This window comes from Hylobates moloch, unplaced genomic scaffold (assembly GCF_009828535.3).
Source record: "Hylobates moloch isolate HMO894 unplaced genomic scaffold, HMol_V3 SCAFFOLD_12, whole genome shotgun sequence".
Classification (NCBI taxonomy): Eukaryota; Metazoa; Chordata; class Mammalia; order Primates; family Hylobatidae; genus Hylobates; species Hylobates moloch.
In genome coordinates this window covers 76,704,072-76,718,053 of record NW_026652287.1, presented here as the reverse complement: position 1 = coordinate 76,718,053, position 13,982 = coordinate 76,704,072, and the positions used below count along the sequence as shown (strand labels likewise).

The following is a 13,982-nucleotide window of genomic DNA, read 5'->3' as shown; positions in this document are numbered from 1 at the left end:
GCCCAATGTCATGCAATTTTCACCTATGTTTTCTTCTAAGTGTTTTACAGTTTTACAGTTCTATATTTTACATTTCAGTCATTAATCTATTTCAAGTTGACTTTTTTGTATGGTGCAAGATAAGGGTCCAATTTCATCCTTTTTGCATATGGATATCCACTTTTCCCAGCACCATCTGTTGAATAAAATGTCCTTTCCCCTTTGTGTATTCTTAGCATCCTTGTCAAAGACCAGTTGACAGTATATGTGTGGGTTTATTTTGAGGCTCTTTATTCTGTTCCATTGGCCTGTATGTCTGTTTTTATGCCAGTTCCATACTGTTTTAATTACTTTAGGTTTGAGATATATTTTAAAATCAGGACGTGTGATGCTTCTGTGTTCTTTCTCAAGAGTGTTTTGTTTATTCAGGGTCTTTTGTGGTCCCATATGAATTTCAGGATTTTTTTCTATTTCTATATAAAACACCACTGAATAGGGATTGCATTGAATCTATAGATCACTTACAGTAGGATAGACACTTTTTAAATATTAATTCTTCCAATGCATGAACACAGGATGTCTTTCCATTTGTGTTTTCTTTCATTTCTTTCATCAGTGATTTGTAGTTTTCAGCATACAAGCCTTTTGCCTCCTTGGTTAAATTTATTCCTGAGTATTTTATTCTTTTTGATGCTACTATAAATGGGATTGTTTTCTTAATTTTTCTTTTCAGATAGTTCATTGTTAGTGTGTAGAAACAAAACTGATTTTTTTTTAAATTGTAAGGTCAGTTTTTTAAGTTCAATGATGAAAGCTATCAGAAGAATATTCTCCTGAAAATAATTTTTTTCTTAGAAAAAAAGAAAGGAAAATCAAAACCCTCTGAGCATAGCCACAGATACTGTGGCAGTCAAGCCTCTCTGCAGATGGGGATGTCCATTAGTCAGCTGAGTCACTCTCTGGGTCAGCAGGATTGTAGTCTGGATCATCCTCATCATCCTCCAGCTCCAAGTCATCCATTTATTGGAACAAAGACTCATCTACCTCCACGTTGTTTCCAGCATGCTCCAAGAACTGGATATCAGATGGGTCAAGATTATGATCTGTTTCAAATAGTTGTTTCCCACTTAATTTATTTTTTCCTGCTTGTTCTTCTTCTTTCATCCTTTTCTTTTTAATTTCCAAGAATTCTTCATCAAACTTGGCCTTCTGATTTAAGAAATTCTCTATTGTAGTTGGAGTGCCATGGAATAATTGCTTTTCAGCCTCTTCTGCTTCTTTTTCTTGTTGTTTCTTTTCTTCTCTTCTAGTTTTTAGCTGGTCTACTATTTCATTTAATTTTCCTTTTTTTTTTTTTTTTGAGACGGAGTCTTGCTCTGTTGCCCAGGCTGGAGTGCAGTGGCGCAATCTCGGCTCACTGTAAGCTCTGCCTCCCGGGTTCACGCCATTCTCCCGCCTCAGCCTCTCCGAGTAGCTGGGACTACAGGCGCCTGCCACCACGCCCGGCTAATTTTTTTTTTTTGTATTTTTAGGAGAGACGGGGTTTCACTGTGGTCTCGATCTCCTGACGTCGTGATCCGCCCGCCTCGGCCTCCCAAAGTGCTGGGATTACAAGCGTGAGCCACGGCACCCGGCCTCATTTAATTTTTCTTGCACAGCTGTCACTAGAGTAAAGATCATCACCATACCAAGATTTTCTTTAGCCTGTAATACTAGTAATTTTAAAATGTCTCAGACATCATTATCTTCTAGATTTTCTGGAGGGACTATTTCATAAAGGAGAACTTCATCTGGGTATTTTTCACCGTATGTAAACTTGAGGGTAGTCTGGACAGTTTCATCATTTTCTCCAGCCTCAGATGTCACAGTAATGGTGAAGCCGGGTGGATTTTCTGATAATACTATGAAGGAGTCAGGGTAGATGGACTCCTGAGCCTCTAGCTCTTGCGTTGCTCCTCGCCATAGTCTGTCATCGTGGCCCTTGCTGCTGCCCATGGATCACCCAGACACCTAGGCGGCGCACAGCAGCCGAGACAGCGGCCGCGCCGGGATAGTGCGGGGCAGCCAGACAACTGATTTTTGTATGTTGATTTTTCATCCTACAACTTTATTGTATTCACTCCCCCCGACCCCCCCTCCCCTCCGAGACAGAGTTTCGCTCTTGTTGCCCAGGCTGGAGTGCAATGGCGCGATCTCTGCTCACTGCAACCTCCGCCTCCCGGGTTCAAGCGATTCTCCTGCCTCAGCCTCAGCCTCCCCGAGTAGCTGGGATTACAGGCGCATGTCACCATGCCTAGCTAATTTTTGTATTTTTTTTTTTGGTGGAGACGGGGTTTCGCCATGTTGGCCAGGCTGGTCTCAAACTCCTGACCTCAGGTGATCCGCCCACCTCGGCCTCCCAAAGTGCTGGGATTACAGGCGTGAGCCGCCGTGCCCAGCCCTGTATTCACTTATTAGTTCTAAAATTTAACAATTATTTATTAAACATTTGTTCTGTGTAAATTTTGGAATCACCACAACATAGTCAGAGACACTTTTTAAGCTGTCACTCATATTATTTGACTCAACTAAATAAATAATTATGATACTTTGAATTCTAACCAAGTTATTTAATTATAAGGTTTTCCTATAAGCCATTTCACAAATTTCTGTGTTTCATTGGATTACGGACAAAATAAATACTGACTACTTAGAGCTGGAATGAGGCACAATTTTTGCTATTTTGACAAGTCACACCTAACAGTACTCTACAATCCTATTTTAAGTGAAGTGAGGACAATTTTTTTGCACTCATATTTTTTAGAGTGATATAGACAAAACAAGAACAGAGAATTAAAGGGAATATGTAGAATTTAGCATATGTGATAGTCAACTTCTAAAAGGGCCTCCAGTGACTCTTGTCTCCTGGTATGCACGCCTTTGCACCCTCCCACCGCGAGTAGAGCTGACCCGTGGAACCAATGAGATATTGTGGGAAAATAGTGTGTGACTTTTGAGTACAGAGCATAAAAGGCATCACAGTTTCTACCTTGTTCTCTCTTGGATCCGTAGCTGTTGGGGAAGCCAGCTGCCATATCATGAAGACATTCAAGCAGCCCTGTGGAGAGGTCTGCCTGGCAAGGAACTGAGACCTCCTGCCAAGAACCAACACTACTTGTCAGGTATGAAAGTGAGCTGCCTTAAAAGCGGATCCACCAGCTCCAGTGAAGCCTTCAGATGGCTGCAACCGCACCTGACCTCTCAACCATGAGCTTATTAGAGACTGAGCCAGGACCACCCACTTAAACGGCACCTGGTCTCCTGACACACTAAAACTATGTGAAAATAAGTATTTTTCTAAGACGCTAAATTTTGAAATAATTTGTTATACAACAATAGAGTATAGTGTGTAAAACCTGAAACCTCCAAAATCATTTACAAAGTTATATGTGTACAAGAACCCAGCAAGATCAAAATGTTTAGCCTGACTTAGTAGAACTGGTTTATTTCTAAACTTTGCTTCCTTAAAAGGAATGTGCGACCTATTCTGTTGATATTTTTGTTGCGGGATGAGGAGGAGGTATGTGCAAATTTCTTTTCTCCAGGAGATTTGAAGACAGCGGTTCCCATTTGTGAAGAGAATCAGTGCTAATAACTTGGGGTCAGCCTTCAAGAGCCATGAATATCCTTATGAAACAGAAGATAATGGGATTTTGTGTTAAGAAATAATGAGTATTTAAAGCAACAATGTATATATTTTATTTTATTTTATTTTTTTGGTTTGTTTGTTTTTTTATTTTTTTATTTTTTTATTTTTATTTTTTATTATTATATTTTAGGTTTTAGGGTACATGTGCACAATGTGCAGGTTTGTTACGTATGTATCCATGTGCCATGTTGTTTTGCTGCACCCATTAACCCATCATTTAGCATTAGATATATCTCCTAATGCTGTCCCTCCCCCCTCCCCCCACCCCACAACAGTCCCCGGAGTGTGATGTTCCCCTTCCTGTGTCCATGAGTTCTCATTGTTCAATTCCCACCTATGAGTGAGAATGGTTTTTTTGTCCTTGCAATAGTTTACTGAGAATGATGTTTTCCAGTTTCATCCATGTCCCTACAAAGGACGTGAACTCATCATTTTTTATGGCTGCATAGTATTCCATGGTGTATATGTGCCACATTTTCTTAATCCAGTCTATCGTTCTTGGACATTTGGGTTGGTTCCAAGTGTTTGCTATTCTGAATAGTTCCGCAATAAACATATGTGTGCATGTGTCTTTATAGCAGCATGATTTATAGTCCTTTGGGTATATACCCAGTAATGGGATGGCTGGGTCAAATGGTATTTCTAGTTCTAGATCCCTGAAGAATCGCCACACTGACTTCCACAATGGTTGAACTAGTTTACAGTCCCACCAACAGTGTAAAAGTGTTCCTATTTCTCCACATCCTCTCCAGCACCTGTTGTTTCCTGACTTTTGAATGATGGCCATTCTAACTGGTGTGAGATGGTATCTCACTGTGGTTTTGATTTGCATTTCTCTGATGGCCAGTGATGATGAGCATTTTTTCATGTGTTTTTTGCCTGCATAAATGAACTCCCATTCACAATTGCTTCAAAGAGAATAAAATACCTAGGAATCCAACTTACAAGGGATGTGAAGGACCTCTTCAAGGAGAACTACAAACCACTGCTCAGTGAAATCAAAGAGGATACAAACAAATGGAAGAACATTCCATGCTCATGGGTTGGAAGAATCAATATCGTGAAAATGGCCATACTGCCCAAGGTAATTTATAGATTCAATGCCATCCCCATCAAGCTACCAATGACTTTCTTCACAAGAATTGGAAAAAACTACTTTACAGTTCATATGGAACCAAAACAGAGCCCACATCGCCAAGTCAATCCTAAGCCAAAAGAACAAAGCTGGAGGCATCACACTACCTGACTTCAAACTATACTACAAGGCTACAGTAACCAAAACAGCATGGTACTGGTACCAAAACAGAGACATAGATCAATGGAACAGAACAGAGCCCTCAGAAATAATGCCGCATATCTACAACTATCTGATCTTTGACAAACCTGACAAAAACAAGAAATGGGGAAAGGATTCCCTATTTAATAAATGGTGCTGGGAAAACTGGCTAGCCATATGTAGAAAGCTGAAACTGGATCCCTTCCTTACACCTTACACAAAAATTAATTCAAGATGGATTAAAGACTTACATGTTAGACCTAAAACCATAAAAACCCTAGAAGAAAACCTAGGCAATACCATTCAGGACATAGGCGTGGGCAAGGACTTCATGTCTAAAACACCAAAAGCAATGGCAACAAAAGCCAAAATTGACAAATGGGATCTAATTAAACTAAAGAGCTTCTGCACAGCAAAAGAAACTACCATCAGAGTGAACAGGCAACCTACAGAATGGGAGAAAATTTTTGCAACCTACTCATCTGACAAAGGGCTAATATCCAGAATCTACAATGAACTCAAACAAATTTACAAGAAAAAAACAAACAACCCCATCAAAAAGTGGGCGAAGGACATGAACAGACACTTCTCAAAACAATGTATATATTTTAAAGTAGGAAGAGAGCAAGAGTATGGATTGCTGGATGTGAACTTGTCTGAAAATGCATCCTGCTTCCAGGAAATGGCAAATGCACTCAGAGAAGAAAAGATTCCCCTGCAAAAGCAAGATTCCTCAGAAGCCTCATGAATCAGAGACCTCTCAATACCCAGAGCCTTGCCTCATTCTGTATTTGAGAGCAAATTTCTCTTTTGCACTAGCACTCCATCATTTTACTACTCCTTAGGAACTCAAGGTGTGGTCATGGCAGCAGTGCCACTAGGTTTTACTCTTTGCCATTTGACTCGCACCGTCTGCAATGTTCCAGGGCACCTGTAAGCCCAAAGGGACCCCCTGAGCACCCATACATGGGGAGGTAAGAGGAGAAAGAAGGGCTTGACTGAACAAGTTTAAGACACTCTCCTTCTCCCAACTGAGACAGCAATCAGTGAAAGCCCTTCTTATATGTGTATGCACATTTTTTCAAGGGAGAAAGTCTGCAGCTTTCATTAGAGTTTCAAAGGCATATATGATCCAAAAAAGGTTGCTCAAATCTAGGAACATTTAAAATGTTAAATCCACTTTTTTTTTTTTTGAGACACTCTTGCTCTGTTGCCCAGGCTGGAGTGCAGTGGTGCGATATTGGCTCACTGTAACCTCCACCTCCTGGGTTTAAACAGTTCTCGTGCTTCAGCCTCCCAAGTAGCTGGGATTACATGTGTGTGCAGCCATGTCTGGCTAGGGTTTTTTTGTATTTTTGTAGAGATGGGTTTTTGCCATGTTGTCCAGGCTGGTCTCAAACTCCTGGCTAGTCATGTGCTTCATGTACATTATTTTATTTAATCCTCATAGGAAGCCTAAGAGGTAGGTGAGTTAACCCTTTACAGTGAGTTAACATAATGACTACGTAGGATCTCTTATGTGTGGAGAGTCTGTAGACATCTACACATTGGGTGGTTTGCAAACGACTAATGATGCATCAACAATTTCTGAAATCAAATATGTAGACAACAGCTAATAGGCCATGAATTTGATACATGCTAGTATGTGTCATGACTGGACAGAAAGACGTACTTTTGTTGCTTTGAGATTAACCCTCTGATCTAATGTCAAATACACTATTTACTAGCTTTTTTATGACAATTCAACAATGTCAGGAAACTATTTTTATAATTGGTTATAATTACTGCATAGCTGTAAGAGGAAATAAATGAATTTTTATTAAAAATAAACCTTTTAGATTGCTACCATCAGGCATTTAAAGCAGTTGAGAGAAGCTTTATGCTATAGCCTTGTGTATAAATTAGGGGAAAATGTGAAAAAGTCAAAAAGTGCTCTCAATGACCTCCCAGATCTTTTCCACACCTCTCCCTATTCTCTGCTTGCCTCTTCTATGCTGACATACACTTAAGGTCATTTATGTTTTTCTGAATGACCCCTGGACTACAGAACTGATGTCCACACATCACTCACCCAAACTCACATTGGGAACAAACTGGGTATTCATTGCATTTTGTCTTTAAAAAAAAAAAAGGCCATTGATTTCGCTGTTATGAATAAGAAGGAACTGGCCCCACCTACCTGATGTTTACTTTCCTCCCACCCCTGATTCTAGGCCAAAACACTTTTATGTCAAATACACTTACCTTAGGAATGAAAAGGGCGACAGTTATGGTGTTGAGTGCCTTGACTCAGCTATGCTGGACCCCTGACAAGGCTCCTGTTGAGGAGGACCTTAAGAGTAAACTTTTGGCTGGGCACGGTGGCTTACACCGGTAATCCCAGCACTTTAGGAGGCTGAGGTGGGTGGATCACAAGGTCAGGAGTTCGAAACCAGCCTGGCCAATATGGTGAAACCCCATCTCTACTAAAAATACAAAAATTAGCCAGGCGTGGTGGCATGCACCTGTAGTCCCAGCTACTCAGGAAGCTGAGGCAGGAGAATTGTTTGAACCCAGGAGGTGAGGGTTGCAGTGAGCTGAGATGGCACCACAGAGGGAGACTCCGTCTCAAAAAAAAAAATGAGTAAACTTTTTTTTAATCAGGACTTCATTAGTACAGTATGGATGTATGGTAACTGTTGTAGGCCTAGACTGTTATCAGACCACTTCCAGAATCTTCCCCAGCCTGGCTGTCCCTGACCCTTTCCCCAGGCTCCTGGTCCGTCACTGTAGGGATGTATCCTGACTGTTTTATGTCCTAAGGTTATTTCATCAGGAACCAGGGGCTCCACTCATTGGCTTATTTACACCTTGGAATCAAACTTAGAGTTGGAATTCTAACTGTAGTTGGCCCAACTGATTTATCTTATGTAGGAGACAGTTTAGTAAGTCAAAATATTTTTCTATCCAGACTTCTCAGCCTAGACACACTACCTGCGTGTACTGTCATCTTAATTCTATGACCTGAGGAAAGTTACATAAGTTCTCTCTGCTTGCGTAGTTGCCATGCTATTTATTTTCATCTTGCTCAGGCTTAGATAGCTCTGATAGCCATTTCATTGGTTGTAATACTGTGTGGGGTACTTTTTAACTTTCTTCCCTCCATATCTGAGCCCATTTTGGTTTTCATTCTTAGTTTCTGTTTGAGGACAAAGTATTTCATCTTCTGTTTACTTTTATGTACCTCAAGAAAAAGGGTGCAGAAGAAATAAGCTTGGCTGAGACAAGCAAGACTTAGAAAACCTGCATCCTGCTCTCTCCGCTGAGTTGTTGTTCACTCCATCTAGGTGAGAATTATGTCTCATTCACATAAGGGAATATCCCCAGACATCAGTTTCCACATCTTAATGAGTATCCCTAAAGCCTTCACTTTCATAAGAGTCAGTCCCATGGTTCACTTTCTCCATCTCACCTGCCTTTCTCTCAACCACTTCTAGCAATATAAAGTGAGAAAATGGAACATGTACGAAGACCCATTGAGTTTGCTTATCTACAAATTTGGGGATATTCATGTGAATCTCAGAATTTGGTATATTTATCAGTATAGCTTGAAATGGGTAAATGGATGAGAGGGCAGAGTGAGGATGTAACCCATTCGTTCTCTTCTGCTCTGTTTCATAGTATGTCTTTGTGTGCCTGTTTTTCATGTTTCATTTTTTAACTTAAAGGTATGTCCCCTTCATTTGTTGGTTTTTGAATTGGTAAACTTTCTGGATCTTTTTTTTTTTTGAACAGATATTAAAGTAGAAAATGTCTGTGATGTAGTTAGCCCCTTGGATATCTCAGAAATCCCCCAAACACGTGACTTTTCCTCCACAACTGCTTAGCTTTTGATATGCTGATAGAATCAGGTGCTGTAGAGAATATTTCCAAGTCACTGAACCTGAGAGTCACCTTAACTCATCTGCCCCTCATTGTTGAGGTATATTCTTTCTATAACTGGTTACTTCATTCATTACATGATTTTTCCTCATTTTAGTCTCTGAAATTAATCTCAAATTCAACTTTTAGGATACTTGCTGTTAGATTGGTTCATCATGGAAGGCACTGGGGACCTACAGATTTCCAGACATACATACACACAAATTTGCATCAGTATCAGAGGGTTCAGGGATTCCCTAAGCATGGTCCATGGACCCCACATGAAAAATCCATGAAAAATCCCTGCTTATGATAAATTATAGCTTTAGTTTTTGACTGCTGTACTTAACCTATAAAGAAATTTGGGAAGTCATCTAGTTTATCCTACTGTCTTCAGACAAAATAATTCTCAGCAAATGTGGTGTAAAAGAAAGTCTATTATATGAAACCAAATACTGGTTCTGGTTTTACAGTTAATTAACTTTATGATCTTTGTCACTTTAGTTTTTCAACTTCAGTTGTCATCTATAAAATGAAGGATTTGTTCTAAGTGCTCTCCAAAGTTTCTTTTCTTTTTTTTTTTTTTTTTGAGACAGGATCTTGCTCTGTCCCCCAGTCTGGAGTGCAATGTCGCAATCTCGGCTCACTGCAACCTCCACCTCCCAGGTTCAAGCCATTCTCATGCCTCAGCCTCCCTAGTAGCTGGGATTACAGATGCCTGCCACCACGCCTGGCTATTGTTTGTATTTTTAGTAGAGATGGGGTTTCACCACGTTAGCCAGGCTGTTCTCAAACTCCTGACCTCAGGTGATCCACTGCCTTGGCCTCCCAAAGTGCTGGAATTACAGGCGTGAGCGACTGCACCAGGCCCAAAGTCTCTTTCATCTATATAATTCTAATAAAAGTAATAATATCATCCTAGATGATATTATTTCCTTTTAAACTGTCATAATGAAAGGCCACAGTTTCTGCAATTAACCTCTGCTTTGTTCTGTGACAGTTTTTACTATCAGAAATTTCTTCCTGATTTTTATCCTAAATCCCTCCTACTATAGGTCTTCTTTTTTTTTCTCAGGTCTCTTAACAGTCTATTTATCTTCCTTACCTAAATCATTCCCAGATAGGTGAAGTCTTACTGGTGAAACCTTAGAAAGCACTTCCAGCAGTAAAACCCCTTTTTCCGACTTCTAAATCATTAATGCACATGGTAAATGAGACGAGGCGAGGCACTAACACCCAAAGGCACTCCATTAGAAATTCTATGTCTCAGAGAGATAAGAGGACCTAAACTGTTGTAGTTGCAGTATCTGGTATTCCTTGCTTTTCTACTCTAAGTTTTACCTTTCTAAGTTTCACCCAGCGAGAAGATGGCATGGCTAAAGATATTTCGCTACGAAAAGAAAAGAAAAGTGAAATCATTTATCTGAATTTAGGGCCTTATTCCATTTTAGGCCATCAGCAATGAGTTGTCACATTGTCATATTCCCACAGGATCCTATTCAAAATACCTACCTATCTAGAAAGTCAACTTGTTTTTCATTTCTTTGATTTTTTTAAATTAGTTTTTTAATTCCAGAAGTAATAACTGCATATACATTAACATTTTTAAAAATATATAAGGTAAGACAGATACTTAAAATAAAACTACTTTTTCCCTCCCCATTCATTCCAACACTTCCAAAAATTTATCATGATTAATCATAGTTTTTCCAAAATCTTAAGATATATGCATATATATCCGTAAAACATGATATGTTAACTGTGCAAACTGTTCCACACCTTGCTTTCTTCACTTAATAATTTGTGTTAGATAGATTTCTTTTTGTTTTTTGGTGACAGAGTCTTGCTCTGTCACTCAGACTGGAGTGCAGTGACATAATCATGGCTCATTGCAGCCTTGACCTCCCAAGTAGCTGGGACTACAGGCATGTGCCACCACACCCAGCTAATTTTTGTATTTTTAGTAGAGACAGGGTTTCACCATGTTGGCCAGGTTGGTCTCAAACTCCTGGACTCAAGTGATCCTTTCACCTCAGCCTCCCAAAGTTCTGGGATTACAGACGTGAGCCACCATGCCCGGTCATCTTAGATATCTTTGCATGGCAGCACTTATAATTCTATTTTATTCTATTTAATGGCTTGCATAGTATTCTCCTGGGTCCTTTTATCTCACTCAGAATATTTTGGGCTTTAAGTAACAGTTAAATAAAGTGGCCTGCATGATAAAGCTCTTTATTATTTCTCTCATCAAGAAGTTTAGAGTCAGGTTAATTCAACAGTTTCATAATATCAGAAAGATCCAAGTATGCTGCAGGCTAATTCAACAGCTCAGTAATGTCATGGAGATTCAGTCAGATTCCTTCCTCTGTTCTGCTGTTCTCTGCTAAAGGTGAGAAACTGCATGTCCTCAGGATGGCTGCAGCAGCTCTGGGTATTATGCATCACACAGCCATATCCACAGGCAATAAAAGGACTGTTCCTTCTCATGGGCCTCTTTTTTGAACTAAGGAACATCTACAGATCACATTTGTCAGGACTTAATTACACGTCCATGCTAAAACCAATCTTTGGCAAAGGAAATGAAACCACCCTGATTACCTTATATAAGGGGTTGGCAAATGATGGCTGATGGGTAAAATCTGTCCCATTGCCTGTTTTTATATGGCCTGTGAGCTATGAGTTTTACATTCTTAAAGGATTGGTAAAAAATAAAAAGAAGACTACTTTGTGATGTAAGAAAATTACATGAAATTCAAAGTTCGATATCTATAAAGAAAGTTTAGATATTCTTAAAGAATGCTTTTACACTACAACAGCAGAATACAGTAGTTGGAACAGAGGCCATATGGCTCACAAAGCCTAATATATTTACTAACTGGTCCTTTACGGAAAAGTTTGCCAACCTCTGGCTTAGATGATCACCTGAGGCCAAGAAGCCTCGCTCTTGAACACAAGACTATGTAGTTAGTAAAGCACAAACAAAATTGGGGCTTTCCTTAGCAAGGTAGGAAAGGCAGAGAAGAAATGGATTTGGATAGGTAGTCAACAATGTCTGTTTTATGTTACCACACATTTTCTCAAGAAATTTCAATCAGCTCTCTGAGAACAGATTCATCTTTAAATGAATGTTCATAGGTAACAGCAACTCATGCATCAATGTTGGAAAGTGAGCTCATTTTCGCATTGCTTCAGCTTAGGCAGAAGGTTTGATAAAGGGATTAGCATAATTGTTTCCTTGTTGTTTACAGAAAGAAGTCCCAGTTGGCATGCTACATAAAATCTTCTGCATCTCACTCTTGTTTACATTTCCAACATCACCTGCCACCGCAGGTACATGACTCTATTGCTCCTTCCATCGTGAAACACTTGAAATTCCCTGAATTTACGAAGACTTTTCCTGCTACATTGCCTTTGTCCATGCTATTATTTCTACTTGGAACTCCCTTTCTTCTTGTCCACCTGGACAGTTTCTTAGGTGAAACTTTAAGACCTAACTCAGGTGTTACTTTCTTAGAAAAACCTTATAGGACCACATTTGGGGCTCTATCTTACTTTGTTATCTTGGCTTGGGTTGCCTAAAAAGAACCTGAACAAGGGTTCCCTCTCATTTATTTATTTTGAGAGGTAACACCAGGGAACAAGAGTTGGGGGTAGGAGACCAGGAGTAAACCGCGACAAGAAAACCAATACAGAGGTGCATTATTGAGCTGGTTACCTTTTTAGGCAGTGGGGGCTTGGACCTGCTGGAAAGCTTCTGAGGAGCCAGAATTCAGAATTGTTTGCTGAGACACAGAAGAAGGGATAATCTTTTTTTTTTTTTTTTAGACAGAGTTTCGCTCTTGTTGCCCAGGCTGGAGTGCAATGGCACGATCTCGGCTCACTGCAACCTCCGCCTCCTGGGTTCAAGCAATTCTCTTGCCTCAGCCTCTCGAGTAGCTAGGATTACAGGCATATGCCACCACGTCCAGCTAATTTTGTATTTTTAGTAGAGACAGGGTTTCTCTATGTTGGTCAGGCTGGTCTCGAACTCCTGACCTCAGGAGATCCGCCCACCTCGGCCTCCCAAAGTGCTGGAATTACAGGCGTGAGCCACCGTGCCTAGCCAGAAGGGATAATCTTATCCCCTCCTGATATGCAGTTGCACCAGGGAGTGTCTGCTCCCTCATACTCCTGTGTTTGCACAGCAGAGAAGCCTCAGGGTAGAAAGCAAAAGATACCTAGTACAGCTATCAGATGTCATCCTGGCTCAACTGGTAGCTGTGGGTATGAAATGAGCAAAAGATGTCTGATATACCCCATATTGTGTATTACTCAGATCTGCTAGGAATCTTCATCATGTGTAGTCTATCACAGAGCCTTCAAGGTGGTAACTGACAGCAATGCCTATGGAAGATATTATACAAGAGTGTTGGAGGAACAAGCAACACTTCCTGATGTTGTAATTGTTTTCATAATTGATATTCACCCTCTCTCTCTTGCACCACTACTTGACCTAGGTTGTTTGCCTAGTGGATTCTCCAGCTCTTCATCCTGGAGGGGCTGGTCCCTTAGTTGCTTTGGCCTTATTGGATAAGAGCTGTTGCATTTTCTCATTTATGATTACCACTGGGTGTGAAAACACTTTGCTACTCACTGACTAGCATGTCCATTGGCATGACGTCATTGGTATAGCACAATATTCTGCAGAATGCCAAGCTGATCAGTGACCTATGGACAATGTATATTGTGATGCAGAGCAAGAAAGTTAACACAGTCCTGCAGTAAGCAGGGAGTGTGTGCTGCTCTTCTTCCCTCATAAAGGGTAACATCTTTCGCTCGTTTTTATTCACAGGGATGGAGAGAAACCTATTCACTAGAGCAATATCCACATATCAGGCACCAAAGACTGTTGTTATATTCTAGTAAATATACAACCCTTCACATAGCACCTATGATTGGGGCTATTTTTAGGTAAAGCTTACAATAGTCCACCATTATTTCCTATAATGGATCTGGTTTTTGCACTGGCCAAACAGACTAAATAGGCAAATTGAACCAACATATCCACATCCATTGAGTCTTTGAAGGTGACATTAATCTTTGTATTTCCTCTCAGGAAGTTGTATTCCTTCTAATTCACTGTCTTAGCCAGTGGGAGTG

At 40.2% G+C, this 13,982-nt stretch overlaps 1 pseudogene; it reads right to left on the bottom strand.

The window, feature by feature from the left end:
* Positions 1–918: 918 nt before the first annotated feature.
* LOC116479660 (RWD domain-containing protein 1-like) lies at positions 919–1,952 on the bottom strand (annotated as a pseudogene).
* Positions 1,953–13,982: the final 12,030 nt, after the last annotated feature.